Here is a 14,943-nt window from a genome sequence, read left to right on the forward strand (position 1 = left end):
CAATCCCTAAGGCAAAAGATTTAGTTCTTATTTCCTGAAGCTGGACTGCGTCTGAACTTTAGCTAAGATGGAGGGCTCCAGGCTTGGGGAGAGACGGCTCAGTTGGTAAAGTGTTTGCCTCACAAGTAGGAGAATCTGAGCCCAATCTCTGGTGGCCATAAAAAGCAGCTAGGCACTGCACTATTCTCCTGTAATGCCGGTGCTGCCAGGCAGGAGACAGAAGGATCCTGGTACAATGACCCAGTTAAATCACTGAGTCCCATTCAGGTTCAGGGAAGGACCTGGTCTCAAAAAAGTAAGGTGGAAGAGCGATTGAGAAAGAACTCTGGAGGCTACACATATGCATGCACACACACACATACACAAACACACACACATACACAAACACACACACATACACAAACACACACACTTACACAAACACACACACATACACATGCACACACACACTCACACTCTCTCACATGCGCATACACTCACACACTCACTCACTCACACATATTCACACACTCACACACACTCACACACATTTACACTTGCACACACTCACAAGCACACTCACACACATTCACATACTCACTCTCACACACTCTTACATACTCACACACCTTCACATACTCACTCACATACTCTCACACACTCTTACACACTCACACACAGGTACACTCACATACCTTGGCACTAATACACTCTCTCACACTCACATGCACACACACTCACACATATTCACACACATGCACACTCACGCACATTTACACACTCACACACTCACATACTCTTACACTCTCACACACTCACTCACATTCATATGCACATACACTCACACACTCTCACACACATGCACACTCACACACACTCAAGCTCACACTCACACACACTCACACTCTCTCACACACATGCACACTCACACATATTCACACACTAGCACACTCACATACTCTCACACACTCTCACGCACAGGCACACTCACACCCGTGCACGCACAGTGGTGATGGCTCATAATACCCACGCAGATGGTATGTTTTTCAAAAGTGGCAGTAATGGCATTGCTAAAGTTCCAGGTAGGGGAGGAGACTGGTGTGTAGAGGGCTATATAGTATAGCAGAATAGCCATGGAGGACCAGTCACCCGGAGGGGAGGAAGTGGCTAGATGACAAAAGGGGGGCTGTGGGCTCAAACACTTCTGCGTAGCTATGTGAGAGCTGAACGTTAACGTTTCAGTACAGATGGTTCACATGTGGTCCAATGGTTCATTTCAAATTTTTCATTTAATAATATATTTTTTAGTTGCAATGAAAGACTGTGCTTGCACTGGTCAAACCCTGATGTGCATATATGTACACACAGTCACACACATGCACATACACATACGTACACACAGAGGGGCATGCGAAAGCAAATGCAGACACATTCATATGCATACGCATACCCATGAACACATACACAAAACACACATGTACACATACAAATATGTACACACGTATGAGCTTGTATTACAGGAACTGGGGAGCACCATCTCCTGTCACTGGTCCCAAGATCATGCTTTTACATCCGTGTACACATGTGTTCGGCTGAGGAGGAGCCAACGCTTAGTTTTCCTTTGTAAGCACGAGGTGTGTGTGGATTACTTATAACCACTCGGGGAGTTCCCTATTCATTATTCAGAGACGTGAATGATCCCGGTAGCAGCGCTCGACTGATGCCGTTTTCTCTGCTTAATTTCCCCAGTGTGCCTGTAATTACTGACTCACCAAATGAAAGAACCCTCTTTTTGGCAGGCAGGCAGAACTTCAGCTAATCCTGTACCCCTAAATGAAGGAAGCCATTGAGTTCCCTCTGTCCTCTGTGCCTCCCAAACCCTAAACTTCTTAGGGTCGGGGTGCCCCCTCCTGGGAGCTGCCCCAAGGAACCAATGGGCTTGCTTATAGCTTCATTGGCTTATGATTGGTTGTGTAGCAACGCTCTGCCCGCCTGTACATTTTCTGCAAAATTTTAATTAATCTTCAATGTTCCCTTAAAACAACACACTGCTCTTTGAAAGGAGGTGGTAGGATTCCTAGACACAAGCTGTGCTTGTTACTCCCGACCGCTCGGTAGCAGATACCCTGGCTTGCCAAGGCTCTTCCTTCATGGTATAGGGTCCAACCACCTCACCGTCACCTGTGAACTCTCTAGGGCTCCAGCCCAGTCCCACTGCCACAGAAACCCAGCATTTGACCAGCTGGCCAATCGTTCTTCCCACGAATTCAGCTTTGTCCTCAGTCTGTGGGTTTGTGCACCTTGTCTTGTCCCATTGGGGGCTGCCGAGTGTCCTAGAACGTGCTGCTTCCCCTGCAGAATGCCGGTGCTCATTTCAGAGTGAGGATGCTGGAGGCTGAACACCTCCTCGGCCACGGTCAGCTCCTCTCCAAGGAGCTGTCCTTTGGTTCTGTGCATCCAACATCTACCCATGTAGCTGCTGGGAGCCCTCCAGGCTCCCTGGGCTGTTCACACCACAGCCTATGTACAGAAATTCTCACTGCACACACTCCTGTCTGGAGCAAACTGTGTTGACTGCTTTAGATTTCTGACCACTGGACTAAAGTGCATCTCTGTTCGCCTCCTTTTCCTTAAAGTAAATGTTGTCATCCTTTTCTGGTTCTTCCCATTCAGTAAATTTAGATTTTTATTTTAGATTTTTGTTAGTACTTGGACTTAACGGATGGTGTTCTGAGACCCTAGGTTCTACAATTCTTAAAAGGATCTTGAGTTTGGTTGGCGACGGCAGGCATTGGAGGTGGTGGTGTGTATGAGTGTTTGTGTGTGTGTGTGTGTGTGTGTGTGTGTGTGTGTGTTTGCACGCGCACACATGTGCTTCATTTCCTATTATTTTGCTGGTGTGAGATTACTTAATCCCTGTGTTTTCATGTGTATAGTTAACGTCCTTAGGTTGGAGTTTCCCTTCTAGCACCTCCGTAGGGCTGGATTGGTGGCGAGGTATTGTTTACGTTTGACCTTATCTTGGAATATCTTGTTTTCTTCATCTACAGTGATGGAAAGTTTTGATGTGTGTAGTAGTCTGGGCTGGCATCTGTGGTCTTTTATAGTCTGCAGCACATCCATCCAGGCCCTCCGGCTTTTAGAATCTCCACTGAGAAGTCAGGTGTAGTGGTCTCTATTGCAAAGTTTCCTAATTTGATTATGTTTTTACCCAGTCAACTTAGTGAGTCACTGGTGACCCAGAATCCCAAGGATGAAGCCCATAGTGTCCATGTGAAGGACGGAAGTTCACTGGGCTGTTCAGATGTGGATGTATCAATATAGATGGATAAATAATTCATAGTGGGTTTTTCTGAGCTGTTCTAAACAGAGATTGACAGAGTACCTCTGGGAAATCAAACTTTAATAATCGCATTTTGTGGTTTTCTTGAGAAAGGAAAATTATTGAGAAAACGTTGTGAAATGTCACATTATTCTTGTCTTGCGGGGAGCATGTTGTTCTGAGATGTTATCATGAACTTTTAGAGAGTATTTAATAGTTAAGAGTGAGAAGGTTCACCGGCCCCAGTTCTAACTGAGGAACTAGGGACAGCTGTGGCTTCCGGGAGAGGGAGAGTCAGTTTTATTTAGCGGTGTGGTTGTTGACAGGTTGACTGCACTCTCGTAGATGAGTGTACACCCAGGAGTGCATCGGCAGTACAACCGAACTCAATAGGTTAATTTTTGAAAAGAGAAAGGAAGAGAAAATGAAGTTGGAGATATAGGCTGTGGGAGTTGGGAGATAAGGTTGGATCGAAGTACATTGTATGAAATGTCAATGAGCTAATAAAGATATTATAATAAGAATTAGATGCCCTGGAGACTTATAATTTAATTAGAGACTAATGAAGGGGAGACATAGAAATTTGCTCTACTACTTCCGCAATTTAAACTTTTAAGAAAGATTTATTTCTTAATGTGTCTGGGTGTTTTGTCTATGTCTATGTAAGTGCACCACACGTGTGCCCAGTGTCCACCAAAGTCAGAGGAGGGCATCGGAAACTTTAGATTTAGAGTTACAGAAATTGTGTGCTGCGATGTGGGTGCTGGGAACTGAAACTGGGTCCCGTGTAAACGTGGCAATGCTCTCAACCATCTCTCCAGCCCCATAATTTTTTAAGTTCATGCTTATTTCAAAACAAAACATTTAAAAGAAAGATATTGGACAAACCTCCAAAGTCCTCATTTTGAAAGATAAAGAGCTAGCATAGGGTTGAATAGTCACACACTCCTACCACCCCTGGTGATGTGTGTGAAAGACTGGCCCTGTCCTTGAAGGAACTCTGCTTGTGTCTCAGAAAGATCCTTCACATATCACTCTGCATGGAGGGAAACAGTATTCTGAGTGCATTGCAGTTAAGGGAAATGGTGACGTAGAGTTGCTGTCCCTAGACTTAAAAAGGCCACCTGGTGCAGAGTGTAGGCACACAACATGCACATACAACATACACACAACACACGCATGCATACACACACCATGCTACACACACACACGCACATACACACAACATGTGCATAACACACAACACACACACAAGTCTTCTGTCTCCTCCAATTTCTCTGTTAGGCATGGGTCCCCTCTCTCTAACTGCTACATGCACCCTTGGTGACACTTGATCTTCATTGCCCATTCCACGGTGTCCTCTGCTTCTTTGTATTCTTCCCACATTAATCAACTTTTCTTGCGACCTTCTACAACACAGGTGACAGACACAAATCCTTCAATAGACCTGTGTTGACAGGAAGCATCTTCAGAATATAGTGTGAGGTCTTAAATGTACTACAGTAACCAAGACACTGTCCCACACTACAGTGACCAAGAGCTGACACCTGGTGGAGCACATACTGAGCGTGAGGCCCTAGCTCAGTCCCAAATAGGGACTTGGGACACAGGCCTACATTTGCTCACACAAATATACATAGGGAGAAACAAGGAAAGAGGTGTGTGCAGTGAAATCTGTGGTCTTTGAAGGCAAGAGCAAGAATTTCAGGAGCCTGTTTGGAGAAAGGAGCTGTCTTAGTCAGGGTTTCTATTCCTGTACAAACATGACCAAGGAGCAAGCTGGGGAGGAAAGGGTTACACTTCCACATTGCTGTTCATCACCAAAGGAAGTCAGGACTGGGACTCACACAGGGCAGGAACTTGGAGGCAGGAGCTGATGCCGAGGCCGGGGAGGGATGTTCCTGGTTTGCTTCCCCTGACTTACTCAGCTTGCTTTCTTATAGAACCCAGGACCACCAGCCCAGGGATGGCCCCACCCACAATGGGCTGGGCCCTCCGCCCTTGATCACTAATTGAGAAAATGCCTTACAGCTGGGTCTCATGAAGGCATTTCCTCAAGGGAGGCGCCTTTCTCTGGCTAACTCCAGCTTGTGTCGAGTTGACACACAGAACCAGCCAGTTCAGGAGCTGCTTCGGCATCTGGAGTTCTTGGACGGTGTGACTTGTCTCCTCAATCTGGAGCAAGGCTGGACTCAGCACAGAAAACAAGGGTCAGGCTGTGGGGAGTGTGTCCATGCTTTGCGGTGTTTTCACAGCTGAGAAAATTGCGGGGACACAGCAAGAAGCCCAGCACAGGGAAGTCTTTACTTATGCGGAGCCCTCAGAGTTGTGTTCTGGGGTAGGGGATGAGGAACTGACCATCCTGGGATGAAGGCAAAGAGTGAGTGGCGGCTCACTAAAGAACTGGTTTGTCACCTCCTCCTGGGTGCTGGTGACCATGCACAAGGGCATCCATGCCTGAGCCTGCTATCTATCGCTAAGCTTCAGCCTCACTGGACATCTCTCCTCCTCCTCTCCCTCCTCCTCCTCTCCCTCCTCCTCCTCTCCCTCCATCTCCTCTCCCTCCTCCTCCTCTTCCCCTTCCTCCTCTCTCTCTTCCTCCTCCTCTCCCTCCTCTCTCTCTTCCTCCTCCTCTCCTTCCTCCTCTACCTCCTCCTCTCCCTCCTCCTCTTCTCCCTCCATCTCCTCTCCCTCCTCTTCTCCTTCCTCCTCCTCTCCCTCCTCCTCTCCTTCCTCCTCCTCTTCCCCTTCCTCCTCTCTCTTCCTCCTCTTCCCCCTCCTCTTCCTCTCCCTGCTCCTCTCCTTCCTCCTCCTCTCCTTCCTCCTCCTCTCCCTCTTCCTCCCATCCCTCCTCCTCCTCCTCTTCTTCCTCCTCTTCCTCTTCTTTTTCCTCCTCCTCTCCCTCCTCCTCCTCTCCTTCCTCCTTCTCCCCCTCATCTTCATCTTCCTCATCATCATCAGAGACATACCACTCAAGCTAATCTCAAACTCCTGGCAAGCCATCCTCCTGTCTCACCCCCTGGATATCTGGGATCACAGACACATGTCACCACACCCAGACAATGACTATTCTTTTTGAACAGACATGATGGCATGCTCTCATTCCTTGAAATGTTCGATTTTTTAATTTTCCATGTATATTTATGCCTCATCTTAACACTAAATGTAATACGTCTCCCCTTGAATTAGCTATCACTATTGATTCCATAGTTGATTGAAAGAATGGCATAACCTACTCTCTTAATCCATCTACCCTAACCGCTAAGTGTAAAAACAATATATTAAGGACATAAACAGGGCCTTTGAACTGTAGCTCATGTATATGCACTAATGCATTACATTAATATATATTAATATGTTGTATTAATAAAATCTGAGACATTTGACTTTGTTAAACTTTGGGTTTTCCTCATCCTTTGTGTCGCACTCAGGGCCTCACACATTCTAGCAATGCTGGACCACAACTATGTTCCTGAAAGGGTCACGTGGGCTCCAGCCTCCAAGCAGAACACTTTTAAAGCAACCCCCCCAAACTCTATATCTCTGCCATCAGAGGCAGGTGACAAGGGTCACTTTCTGCTGGAAGCCTTGAGAACCATGCCTAGGTACTTACTTGGTGTGCTTAGTCAGCCTTCACCACCTCAGCACCACCAATAGCTAGACTTTCCCCTTACTTGGATCCCCAGAGGTTTGTAGACCTTAGAACGAAGCAACCCAGTCCTCTTTAACTCAGTCTAGGACACAGCACAGTAATGAAGGGTTTGGTGTGCCCAGTCCTGGGCTTAACCCACAAAAACCACTTACTTGGAGTAAGAATGGTGCTTTCTCTTTTGTGCCTGTTAAAATTTCAGTCTTCACCTGTTTTTATCTTATGCAGGTGTGGTGGCCATTCAAGGAGAAAAGGAAAAGCCACTGGTGTAGGCTTGGCTTCTGCCCCTAGGCTACACACGAGCTGCTCTGCTCCACCGCTCTTCTCCCACATTGGGTTGAAAACCGTGAGGCTAAACCTTCCCTTGAGATAGTGTTTTGCTCAGGCATTTTGCCACAGTGATGAGAAAAATCTAATGCAAAAGGTTCTTATGGGGCCTGGGAATATGGCTTAGCAGCTAAGAAGGCTTGCTACTCTTCCAAAGGACCCTAGATTGCTTCTCTGTGCCAACACTGTATGGTTCACCATTGCCTGTGTGATTCCAGGGGGCTCTGGCTTCCCTTTCTGGCCTTTATGAGCACACAGACCTCCATCCAGGACATATACTCAGAGACAAACACATATACATTCAAGTAAAACTAAGAACACTAACATGATGGGGTGGCCTTTGAAGACACAGTTGAAGTGCCAATTAAGACGCAGTGGCCTGTAGGGTGGGGCAGGGTTCTCCAGAAGGCGGGAGTCCAGAAGGTTGTATGTTCTTTGAATAAAGTGTACGGTATGATTTCTCCCGTGACCAGGATCCCCAGATGAATCAAGAGATGGAGATGGGAATGGTTCCACTCACTGCCACCCCTAAGGACCCGATAGGGAAGTCCTATCAAGCCAGATGCTTCAGGATGGTGGGGAACATGTTAAGACTAGCAGATTCCGGGGTTGGGGATTTAGCTCAGTGGTAGAGCGCTTGCCTAGCAAGCACAAGGCCCTGGGTTCGGTCCTCAGCTCCGGGGGGTGGGGTGGGGGGAGACTAGCAGATTCCATGAGCACGGGGCCACTGCCCATTTCCTGGCTGAAAGCGAGTCCCTTGCTCAAGAGTGATCTTATGGGGAACACATGATGATGGATAAACCACTCTGTATGTACATGGATGGTGGTTTGGGAGAAAGCATTACGCATAGGAAAGGCTAATCCATAAACAGAATACATATTTTCTAGCAACTACAAGCTCTCTAGAGCCAGCCACCTCACGCATAGATCATCCCCACGTGGCCCAGACCTTGCTCTGTGAGGTCTACATAAACACTTGGGGACACTTGCACCTGTAGAAGACAAGCTTTTAGAACCCTGGTGGGCGGCTGGCAGTGCAGATGGTTCTGAACCCTCTACAGACCGGTTTCCTGCTGTACACGTTGTGAGGAAATGCCAGGAAATGCCAGACAGTGATTGACAGGACTGGGGATGAGTGCAGTGCTGTGTGAGAAGTAGGCGATGCCTGGTTGGACTGAGTGTGCACTTTCAGCCTCCGTATAATGGCTGACTGGGAACGTCACTCCTAAAGAACCTGTCCCCGGGAGTTGCTATGTGCGAGCAGCGACGTTCTTGTTTCCAGTAGATTCTGTATAGAATCTGGGCTTCTCTAGGATGCACTGCGATGTGGGGTGCCCACAGAAGCCGTTTATGTAATTTATTTGTTGCAGGTCTTGGGCTCACACCCAGGGCCTTGGGCACACTAGACAAGCTCTCTACTACTGAGCTATACCCCGAGCCCCGAGAGCCGACTTCAGATGGGCTCATCTGTTTCTTGTCTGCAATTGTTCTTTGTTAACAAGGAAACCCTTTGGTTGAGCTTTAATAACCGAATTCGTGTCTTTCATCACTCTTCAGCCTCGTTTCCACAGAGTTCTGAGGGCCATGATGCCAGGGGAGAGTGATGAGCTGGAACAGGTTCGTGCAGAGTGAGGAGCCAGGCTGGGTGTGTGCAAAGAGGGGAGCTTGGATGCAGATGCAGGGTGACGAGCTAGCCTTGGCGGGATGCAGGGGGCAGGTTGCCGACAGCATGTGGGAGGGTCTACTGGTTCTCTCTGACGGAAGCCGCCCACATCAAAGCTCTCTGCGGAGCCCCGCGCTGGCCCGAGTCTCCACTCCACATTCTGCAGAGACTTGCTCAAACGGCGTCTGTCCATCACAGCACCATTAAAAGCCCACATTCAGAAGACAAGCAGAGAGCATGTCCTTGTTGGCTCCGGGAAACAGCCGGGTGTATTTCATTCCACACAATATCAGAGTGGTAAGGACACAATCTAGAAGAGAGCCACCCAGCGGACGGCGTTGGCTAGCAACGCTGCTCTGCCTGTTCTGAGAGTTGCTTCAGAGAAACACAGAGGCTGAGTCTACCAAGGAGACACAGTATTTCCTGAAGCATTACTTCACATGCAGCTCCAAACCCAGGAGGAGAACCTTGACTGTAAGAAGTCCCTGTTGAGATCGCTCGCTGTGATTCTGCCCATCAGAGACCCATGTCTCTTGGTGAATCGTGTCAGAGAGCAGTTCCTCAGCCTTCCCGTGTCCCAGGCACGGGCTAAGGTACTTTGCAGGTATGATCCCATCACACCTGCTGTGTGAGGTGCAGGTGTGAGCACTGGCCTCACTTCCCAGATGGAGCAGCATCCCGTGCTGGTAGGCCAAGAAATGGATGGAGCTCAATGCCGCTTCGAGCACTGCTCCCAGTCCTGAAACTTCTGGAACTTTCTCAGCTACAATACAGAACTGACCCCGGACCCTGACCCCTGACCCCTGACCCCGGAAGCTCTTCTTAGCAACACAGCAGGGCACAGTTAATCCCAACACTCACCGGCTGTGTGACCTTTGCTCACCGGTCTTCAACAACAAAAGGCATTAAAAGTAGCATTACTCCCCATAGATGGCTCTAAGGAACACTTATGGTAACGCATGCCACATGAAGTGAACATGGATGGAGCTGCTGCCTAGTTCTGGGCCTCTCGAAAGTGGCCCTGTCCTAAAAGCAATTTGATCTTAGGCATAAGACGGTACCTGAACCCCAAATTCTTTGCCATTCATGAGTTTTAAGACAGAAAGTCCCAAAGACTCCCACACTGCCACTATAATTGTGTCAGCACCCTGCATGGTGGTGGCACTGCGAGAGACAGTAGGAACTTAGTTCTGGCTTCCTTAGTTTGAACTCTGCTCTAAAGAGTCCACGTGTTTTCATTTAGGGTTTTCTTTTTTTTTTTTCTCTCTCTCTCTCTTTTTTTTTTGGCAGGCCGTGTGGGCCTGCTTAGAGCAAGGTGACAATGAGGTCAGAGTGGAAGCAGGCTCACAACACCTCCTTCTCCTAGGCAGCTGCCCTTGGGCAGTCATCCAAGTTGGCAGCAAGAAACTTAGCCCGGCCAAGGAACAAAGTCGGGTGTGTGAGTATGCACCACCTCAGCAAAGCCCGGCCGCCACGGCTGGCCTTCAGCAACGTTCTGAAGACTCATGGCCCCCTGACCCAACCTATGCGGTGAAGACATCAGAGGGAAGGCCACTCTCTCCTGCGGCCATTCAAATTCAGAGGTGACCCCCACCCTCGTGCCATTTTATTTTACTTTTTATTTCATTTTGAGCGTGCCTGTGGGAGAGTGAGTGGCATGCGGATGGCCCGCGTGTGCGAGTTCAGGAGCACACACGTCTCAGCACGTATGTGGAGCTCAAGAAGGCAATTTTCAAAAGTTTTTGAGGTGGAATCTCTCTTGTTTCTTTGTTGTTTTCTACACTGAGCTAGCTGGCCCACGAGCGTCTAGATTACCCACCTCTCTCTGCCTTCCTTCTTGCCACAGGAATGCTGGAATTACAGACATGTTCCACTGCATCTGGCTTTTTTTTTAAAAAAACATAGATTCAGGGGATCATACTCAGGCCATGAGACTTCCATAGTAAGCACTTTTACCCAGTGAGCTATCTTTCTGGTTCCCTCATCTTTCCGGAGGATGCTCTTTCAAATAGTAACCATGTGGCATTTGACAATGCCCCAGATGGTGTGGTCCATTTCTGCTGAGACATGTTTTGTAGAACCTGTGAGGGAAAGGTGCGGATAGGCAAGAGTAAGAACGCCAGGTCAGCAAGAGAGAGCTCTAAGGACTGAAAAAAAATCATGAACAAGGGGCGGGAACAGATGCTGGGTTCTGGGCCCAAGGTCATCGTTTAAAGACAACAGTTGGAAGCAGCAGGAGTTTGGAATGGGGGAGAGGCAGTGAGCCAAACAGTCTGGCTGGAAGCTTGAGTTCTTAGAGTGATGTAGAGGGACTTGGCAAGGGTTAAGATGGGGACCCTACCCTGGTAGACCGTGGTGAAATGGTGGATGTCTCGTTATTGAAACAAGGCTAACAGGGATGTCAGCCGGAGATTCCATGGAGAGCAGAAGGAGGCTCGCAAGGACCCAAGAGCTGATGGTGAGACTCGGTGGGACCTGTGTGCAGTCCTCTGGGATTTGTGCTCTGTAGCACCAAGTTCAGGACCTCCTAGAAGCTACTCTCGAGCCTAATTTGTGTAGCATCGTCGGTAGGAGCAACCAGAGTGTTTGGAGGAAGAGAGCCTCCTCCACTATCAGGAGACGCAGGAGACACAGATATTATTCCCTGCACCCGATGCTACTTGGGGCCAGGCACATGAGGCAGCTGTTAAGGGAGCACCCAAACAGTGAGGTGCTTACTGCCTGGCATGGAACTACCCAGAGGAGTTGTGTGGAACCTAAGACAGTGGAATCAAGCAAAGCTCAGAATAATTAAGAGTTTAACTGATGACTCTAATTTCTTATTAGGATGAAATCATCCTCCAAATAAAGTTACATCTCATTGGCACCTGTCAATCATAGCACATGCTGAGATTGGTATGCTTTGCCTCTCCGTCCAAAGCTCATGTGTAAATCTAATTGTCATGGCAGGACTTGGAGGTGGGGCCCATTCAGAGAAATGAACACCTTTCTCTGGGAACTAGATTAGTTGTTTTTGTTGTGAGTGGTCAGCCTCGAAGTTCTCATTACCACAAGAACTGATTGTGTATACACAAAGATGCACGCACCAGCACACACACACACACACACACACACACACACACTTTTCACACTTGTTCTTTGCCTTTCTGATTTGTCACTCATCACCCTCATTGCGTGCAACAACTATGAGCCAAACAAACCTTTCTTCTTTGTAAACTTACTAGTCTCAGGCATTGTATTCTAGCAACAGAAAATGGACCAAGAAAACCTGAATTGTTAAAGTGAATTGAAATCAGGGATGCCATGAATGGTGTCCAGGAAACATTTGCATAGAATCATATTCTGTGTTCAAGGTCAGAGTATTTAACCTGTGTGCTGACTGGTTTTGTGTCAACCTAACACCAGCTAGACTCATTTTGGAAGAGAGAACCTTGGGAAAACACCCGCCACCAGATTGGCCAACGGGTAAGTCTGTAGCAAATTTTCTAGATGACAGATGTGAATGCAAGCCCAGTTCCCTGTGTGCAATGCCACCCCTGGGCTGGGGGTCCTGGGTTCTATAAGAAAGCAAACTGAGCAAGCCATGCAGAGCAAGCCAGTAAAGAGCACCCCTTCATGGCCTCTGCATTAGCTCCTGCCTCCAGGTTGCTGCCTTGAGCTTCTGCCCTGACTTCCTAGTGATGGACTGCAAGCTGTAACAGGAGATAAGCCCTTTCTCCTTCATGCTTTTTGGTCATGGTGTTTTATCACAGTAATAGAAACGTAACTAAGACACTTCTAAAGGAAAAACAGAGCTCTGCCTCCCGCTGTGGTTTTGGTCTTTTCTGTCAGCTTGTGTCGCGTGGCACGTTCTGTCCCGCACGACCTCGCCAGTAAGAATACATGGGGACACACGAATCCTTACTGCAGCTAAACATTTATTGAATCTTAAAGAGAGGCGCCGCGCGCCTGCATGGCGAGGCTTATATACACCCTAGCACGGCGCATCCACACCTGATTGGTTGCTTGCCCATGATCTCATTAGGCACACCCCGGAGTGGGCAAAGACCTGGCATGAAGGCACTCTTCACATGCGCACACAGTTAACTTCCTGAAAGGAAGTCGGCTGGCGCGGCGGAGGCCAGTGCCATCTTGTAATGGCAAAGCTATCTCAGCCTTCCACGTGGGGCGAAGTGGAAGCCAGCGCCATCTTGTGGTGGTGAATGTTATTGCGGCCCTCTACATCTCCCCCTTATTGTTTTAATTAATAACAATAAATTATTGTCTAGGCTGGTCTAGGTCCCTGCAGTTACGTCCATCTGCTGTGGCTCCTGTCTTAGGTTGTTCCTCTATGTCACAGCCTTATCCGTCGAAGGGTAACCCTATCGCCACCGGGCCCCGTGTACTGTGCATGAGGAAAGTTGCCCGTCTCTGGATACCACAGTGCTGTGTGACAGTAACTGTTAAATGACCTAGGGCAAACTCTAAAAAGAGGCCAGCCAGAAAATGAGTTAGTGGGGAAATCATGATCACCCTATCGTGTGCAATGAGGAAACCTCAGCGATGTGGAAGGGCTGATCAAAGAATCATTGAGTCTCTCTCATCCCAGTGCAATGGATCCACAGATCCATGGGGTGCAAGAGCAGACAACTCAGATACCGACTAATTTTTGAAGATAGATAACCAAATTTTAGGGGAGGCCCCTTGTTCAATGGCCACAAGTGCTTGAGTGATAACAGCCTTGTCACGTTTCTGTTGAGATCTGAGTTTGCAAACCAACCATAGCATGAACACTAATCCACAGCATAGGGCTGCACCAAACAGAGCCACTCCCGATAAGTAGTGGGCACCTCATCTGGTTCTCCTCAGCTGTTACCACCAAGGGCCGTAGTCAAGCCGCTCCTATAATAAAATTTAGAATTCCCAATTGTTAGCAACTACTCCAGAAAGTTCACCCACTGTGCTTGTCTAACAGGAGATTGGGGGAGGGTAACTCCAGACACTGTAGACACAATGGCTATAGCAGTAAATGGCTGCTACAATAGCAGCAAAAGTAACAAGGTCTTTCCCAGGACAGTTCAGGATCAGTCATTCTTCTCTGGAACAACCAGCAGGCAATGGAACCATGTCTGAGATCTGCACAACCAGGACAGAGTTCCCCAGTCCACAGCAGCTTTATGTAGGTGGCATTCCTGTGAAGCTATAGACTGCAAGATGACAACACCAGTTAAGGCAGCAAGAGTCACCAGGGAAATGAGGGGGGCAGCAACAGCTGGAGTCCAGTCTTCTCCAGCAAGCAGCAGTGCACAGAGGGTCAGAGAGCAGGCCACAGTGGGATGGGACACACGCAGCGGTAACACTGACTGCAGCAACGCCAAAATCTCTGTGATGACAAAAGATGAGGGGGAATCTTCCATCTTCCTCTCAGGGCAGAGGAATGACTCCAAGGACCCGAACCACAAAAGCTGAATCTTCATGCAACCAGGATCAGCAAGTCTCACCAGCGACTCAGGCAGCTGGCACACTCTTGTAGCATCCTGTAGAAAAAACACAAACATTCCCTCTTCCCCATATAAAATATCTGGAACAGGATCATGTCAAATATGTGGATCTCTCTATTTCACCTAGGCAGAAGTATGCCTAGTTGTAGGATGCCATAAACTTTGGCATCCACATTTTAAAATTGAAATAAAAGGAGCATAATTTAGCATACAGGGATAACTCCCCCTTTTTATTTATTAAGATTTAGTAAAGATATTATTTATTAAGGTAAGTCCTCGAGGATTGAATTGAGGACACTGAGCACTTGTATTTATAAATTGACTTGTATACCAAATTATTGTCTCCAGCATTACTGTTTTGGATATATAAAGAATGAGATTTTTTGACTAATTGTTCCTATATAAGGCCTATAATCTGTCTGGTATCATTGTCCTCCCTTGTTAAGGAGCCCAGGCAATCCAGTTTGAGTTCTTATATGTCCTATAAAGGAACAGTACTTAGTGTTCTTTTTTTTTTTTTTTT

Source organism: Rattus norvegicus, chromosome 17 (assembly GCF_036323735.1).
Source record: "Rattus norvegicus strain BN/NHsdMcwi chromosome 17, GRCr8, whole genome shotgun sequence".
NCBI classification, from domain to species: Eukaryota; Metazoa; Chordata; class Mammalia; order Rodentia; family Muridae; genus Rattus; species Rattus norvegicus.